Source organism: Octopus bimaculoides, unplaced genomic scaffold, assembly GCF_046866305.1.
Source record: "Octopus bimaculoides isolate indiv1 unplaced genomic scaffold, ASM4686630v1 contig40, whole genome shotgun sequence".
NCBI classification, from domain to species: domain Eukaryota; kingdom Metazoa; phylum Mollusca; class Cephalopoda; order Octopoda; family Octopodidae; genus Octopus; species Octopus bimaculoides.
In genome coordinates this window covers 144,692-150,691 of record NW_028315290.1, presented here as the reverse complement: position 1 = coordinate 150,691, position 6,000 = coordinate 144,692, and positions in this window count along the sequence as shown.

The window sequence follows — 6,000 nt, the reverse complement described above, 5'->3', positions numbered from 1 at the left end:
GAAGAAGATAATATAGAAGGAGACGGATAAGGAAGAAGAAGAAGAAAAAGAAGATGAAGAGGTGGAGAATGAGAAGAAATAGGACGAGACGGTGGTGGAAGAAAGTGAAGAAGAAAAAGAAGAAGAAGAAGAAGATAATATAGAAGGAGACGGATAAGGAAGAAGAAGAAGAAAAAGAAGATGAATAAGAGGTGGAGAATGAGAAGAAATAGGACGAGACGGTGGTGGAAGAAAGTGAAGAAGAAAAAGAAGAAGAAGAAGAAAAAGAAGAAAGAAGGAGACGGATAAGGAAGAAGAAGAAGAAAAAGAAGATGAAGAGGTGGAGAATGAGAAGAAATAGGACGAGACGGTGGTGGAAGAAAGTGAAGAAGAAGATGATATAGAAGGAGACGGATAAGGAAGAAGAAGAAGAAAAAGAAGATGAATAAGAGGTGGAGAATGAGAAGAAATAGGACGAGACGGTGGTGGAAGAAAGTGAAGAAGAAAAAGAAGAAGAAGATAATATAGAAGGAGACGGATAAGGAAGAAGAAGAAGAAAAAGAAGATGAAGAGGTGGAGAATGAGAAGAAATAGGACGAGACGGTGGTGGAAGAAAGTGAAGAAGAAAAAGAAGAAGAAGAAGATAATATAGAAGGAGACGGATAAGGAAGAAGAAGAAGAAAAAGAAGATGAAGAGGTGGAGAATGAGAAGAAATAGGACGAGACGGTGGTGGAAGAAAGTGAAGAAGAAAAAGAAGAAGAAGAAGAAAAAGAAGAAAGAAGGTGACGGATAAGGAAGAAGAAGAAGAGAAAGAAGATGAAGAGGTGGAGAATGAGAAGAAATAGGACGAGACGGTGGTGGAAGAAAGTGAAGAAGAAGAAGAAGAAGAAGAAGATAATATAGAAGGAGACGGATAAGGAAGAAGAAGAAGAAAAAGAAGATGAAGAGGTGGAGAATGAGAAGAAATAGGACGAGACGGTGGTGGAAGAAAGTGAAGAAGAAAAAGAAGAAGAAGAAGAAAGAAGGAGACGGATAAGGAAGAAGAAGAAGAAAAAGAAGATGAAGAGGTGGAGAATGAGAAGAAATAGGACGAGACGGTGGTGGAAGAAAGTGAAGAAGAAGAAGAAGAAGAAGATAATATAGAAGGAGACGGATAAGGAAGAAGAAGAAGAAAAAGAAGATGAATAAGAGGTGGAGAATGAGAAGAAATAGGACGAGACGGTGGTGGAAGAAAGTGAAGAAGAAAAAGAAGAAGAAGAAGAAAATAATATAGAAGGAGACGGATAAGGAAGAAGAAGAAGAAAAAGAAGATGAAGAGGTGGAGAATGAGAAGAAATAGGACGAGACGGTGGTGGAAGAAAGTGAAGAAGAAAAAGAAGAAGAAGAAGAAAAAGAAGAAAGAAGGAGACGGATAAGGAAGAAGAAGAAGAAAAAGAAGATGAATAAGAGGTGGAGAATGAGAAGAAATAGGACGAGACGGTGGTGGAAGAAAGTGAAGAAGAAAAAGAAGAAGAAGAAGAAGATAATATAGAAGGAGACGGATATGGAAGAAGAAGAAGAAAAAGAAGATGAATAATAGGTGGAGAATGAGAAGAAATAGGATGAGACGGTGGTGGAAGAAAGTGAAGAAGAAAAAGAAGAAGAAGAAGAAAAAGAAGAAAGAAGGAGACGGATAAGGAAGAAGAAGAAGAAAAAGAAGATGAAGAGGTGGAGAATGAGAAGAAATAGGACGAGACGGTGGTGGAAGAAAGTGAAGAAGAAAAAGAAGAAGAAGATGATATAGAAGGAGACGGATAAGGAAGAAGAAGATGAAAAAGAAGATGAATAAGAGGTGGAGAATGAGAAGAAATAGGACGAGACGGTGGTGGAAGAAAGTGAAGAAGAAAAAGAAGAAGAAGATAATATAGGAGACGGATAAGGAAGAAGAAGAAGAAAAAGAAGATGAAGAGGTGGAGAATGAGAAGAAATAGGACGAGACGGTGGTGGAAGAAAGTGAAGAAGAAAAAGAAGAAGAAGAAGATAATATAGAAGGAGACGGATAAGGAAGAAGAAGAAGAAAAAGAAGATGAAGAGGTGGAGAATGAGAAGAAATAGGACGAGACGGTGGTGGAAGAAAGTGAAGAAGAAAAAGAAGAAGAAGAAGAAAAAGAAGAAAGAAGGTGACGGATAAGGAAGAAGAAGAAGAAAAAGAAGATGAAGAGGTGGAGAATGAGAAGAAATAGGACGAGACGGTGGTGGAAGAAAGTGAAGAAGAAGAAGAAGAAGAAGATAATATAGAAGGAGACGGATAAGGAAGAAGAAGAAGAAAAAGAAGATGAAGAGGTGGAGAATGAGAAGAAATAGGACGAGACGGTGGTGGAAGAAAGTGAAGAAGAAAAAGAAGAAGAAGAAGAAAAAGAAGAAAGAAGGAGACGGATAAGGAAGAAGAAGAAGAAAAAGAAGATGAAGAGGTGGAGAATGAGAAGAAATAGGACGAGACGGTGGTGGAAGAAAGTGAAGAAGAAGAAGAAGAAGAAGATAATATAGAAGGAGACGGATAAGGAAGAAGAAGAAGAAAAAGAAGATGAATAAGAGGTGGAGAATGAGAAGAAATAGGACGAGACGGTGGTGGAAGAAAGTGAAGAAGAAAAAGAAGAAGAAGAAGAAAATAATATAGAAGGAGACGGATAAGGAAGAAGAAGAAGAAAAAGAAGATGAAGAGGTGGAGAATGAGAAGAAATAGGACGAGACGGTGGTGGAAGAAAGTGAAGAAGAAAAAGAAGAAGAAGAAGAAAAAGAAGAAAGAAGGAGACGGATAAGGAAGAAGAAGAAGAAAAAGAAGATGAATAAGAGGTGGAGAATGAGAAGAAATAGGACGAGACGGTGGTGGAAGAAAGTGAAGAAGAAAAAGAAGAAGAAGAAGAAGATAATATAGAAGGAGACGGATATGGAAGAAGAAGAAGAAAAAGAAGATGAATAATAGGTGGAGAATGAGAAGAAATAGGATGAGACGGTGGTGGAAGAAAGTGAAGAAGAAAAAGAAGAAGAAGAAGAAGATAATATAGAAGGAGACGGATAAGGAAGAAGAAGAAGAAAAAGAAGATGAAGAGGTGGAGAATGAGAAGAAATAGGACGAGACGGTGGTGGAAGAAAGTGAAGAAGAAAAAGAAGAAGAAGAAGAAGATAATATAGAAGGAGACGGATAAGGAAGAAGAAGAAGAAAAAGAAGATGAATAAGAGGTGGAGAATGAGAAGAAATAGGACGAGACGGTGGTGGAAGAAAGTGAAGAAGAAAAAGAAGAAGAAGATGATATAGAAGGAGACGGATAAGGAAGAAGAAGAAGAAAAAGAAGATGAAGGGGTGGAGAATGAGAAGAAATAGGACGAGACGGTGGTGGAAGAAAGTGAAGAAGAAAAAGAAGAAGAAGATGATATAGAAGGAGACGGATAAGGAAGAAGAAGAAGAAGAAAAGAAGATGAAGAGGTGGAGAATGAGAAGAAATAGGACGAGACGGTGGTGGAAGAAAGTGAAGAAGAAAAAGAAGAAGAAGATGATATAGAACGAGACGGATAAGGAAGAAGAAGAAGAAAAAGAAGATGAATAAGAGGTGGAGAATGAGAAGAAATAGGACGAGACGGTGGTGGAAGAAAGTGAAGAAGAAAAAGAAGAAGAAGAAGATAATATAGAAGGAGACGGATAAGGAAGAAGAAGAAGAAAAAGAAGATGAAGAGGTGGAGAATGAGAAGAAATAGGACGAGACGGTGGTGGAAGAAAGTGAAGAAGAAAAAGAAGAAGAAGAAGAAGATAATATAGAAGGAGACGGATAAGGAAGAAGAAGAAGAAAAAGAAGATGAAAAGGTGGAGAATGAGAAGAAATAGGACGAGACGGTGGTGGAAGAAAGTGAAGAAGAAAAAGAAGAAGAAGAAGAAGATAATATAGAAGGAGACGGATATGGAAGAAGAAGAAGAAAAAGAAGATGAATAATAGGTGGAGAATGAGAAGAAATAGGATGAGACGGTGGTGGAAGAAAGTGAAGAAGAAAAAGAAGAAGAAGAAGAAAAAGAAGAAAGAAGGAGACGGATAAGGAAGAAGAAGAAGAAAAAGAAGATGAAGAGGTGGAGAATGAGAAGAAATAGGACGAGACGGTGGTGGAAGAAAGTGAAGAAGAAAAAGAAGAAGAAGATGATATAGAAGGAGACGGATAAGGAAGAAGAAGATGAAAAAGAAGATGAATAAGAGGTGGAGAATGAGAAGAAATAGGACGAGACGGTGGTGGAAGAAAGTGAAGAAGAAAAAGAAGAAGAAGATAATATAGAAGGAGACGGATAAAGAAGAAGAAGAAGAAAAAGAAGATGAAGAGGTGGAGAATGAGAAGAAATAGGACGAGACGGTGGTGGAAGAAAGTGAAGAAGAAAAAGAAGAAGAAGAAGATAATATAGAAGGAGACGGATAAGGAAGAAGAAGAAGAAAAAGAAGATGAAGAGGTGGAGAATGAGAAGAAATAGGACGAGACGGTGGTGGAAGAAAGTGAAGAAGAAAAAGAAGAAGAAGAAGAAAAAGAAGAAAGAAGGTGACGGATAAGGAAGAAGAAGAAGAAAAAGAAGATGAAGAGGTGGAGAATGAGAAGAAATAGGACGAGACGGTGGTGGAAGAAAGTGAAGAAGAAGAAGAAGAAGAAGATAATATAGAAGGAGACGGATAAGGAAGAAGAAGAAGAAAAAGAAGATGAAGAGGTGGAGAATGAGAAGAAATAGGACGAGACGGTGGTGGAAGAAAGTGAAGAAGAAAAAGAAGAAGAAGAAGAAAAAGAAGAAAGAAGGAGACGGATAAGGAAGAAGAAGAAGAAAAAGAAGATGAAGAGGTGGAGAATGAGAAGAAATAGGACGAGACGGTGGTGGAAGAAAGTGAAGAAGAAGAAGAAGAAGAAGATAATATAGAAGGAGACGGATAAGGAAGAAGAAGAAGAAAAAGAAGATGAATAAGAGGTGGAGAATGAGAAGAAATAGGACGAGACGGTGGTGGAAGAAAGTGAAGAAGAAAAAGAAGAAGAAGAAGAAAATAATATAGAAGGAGACGGATAAGGAAGAAGAAGAAGAAAAAGAAGATGAAGAGGTGGAGAATGAGAAGAAATAGGACGAGACGGTGGTGGAAGAAAGTGAAGAAGAAAAAGAAGAAGAAGAAGAAAAAGAAGAAAGAAGGAGACGGATAAGGAAGAAGAAGAAGAAAAAGAAGAAAGAAGGAGACGGATAAGGAAGAAGAAGAAGAAAAAGAAGATGAATAAGAGGTGGAGAATGAGAAGAAATAGGACGAGACGGTGGTGGAAGAAAGTGAAGAAGAAAAAGAAGAAGAAGAAGAAGATAATATAGAAGGAGACGGATATGGAAGAAGAAGAAGAAAAAGAAGATGAATAATAGGTGGAGAATGAGAAGAAATAGGATGAGACGGTGGTGGAAGAAAGTGAAGAAGAAAAAGAAGAAGAAGAAGAAGATAATATAGAAGGAGACGGATAAGGAAGAAGAAGAAGAAAAAGAAGATGAAGAGGTGGAGAATGAGAAGAAATAGGACGAGACGGTGGTGGAAGAAAGTGAAGAAGAAAAAGAAGAAGAAGAAGAAGATAATATAGAAGGAGACGGATAAGGAAGAAGAAGAAGAAAAAGAAGATGAATAAGAGGTGGAGAATGAGAAGAAATAGGACGAGACGGTGGTGGAAGAAAGTGAAGAAGAAAAAGAAGAAGAAAAAGAAGAAAGAAGGAGACGGATAAGGAAGAAGAAGAAGAAAAAGAAGATGAAGGGGTGGAGAATGAGAAGAAATAGGACGAGACGGTGGTGGAAGAAAGTGAAGAAGAAAAAGAAGAAGAAGATGATATAGAAGGAGACGGATAAGGAAGAAGAAGAAGAAGAAAAGAAGATGAAGAGGTGGAGAATGAGAAGAAATAGGACGAGACGGTGGTGGAAGAAAGTGAAGAAGAAAAAGAAGAAGAAGATGATATAGAAGGAGACGGATAAGGAAGAAGAAGAAGAAAAAGAAGATGAATAAGA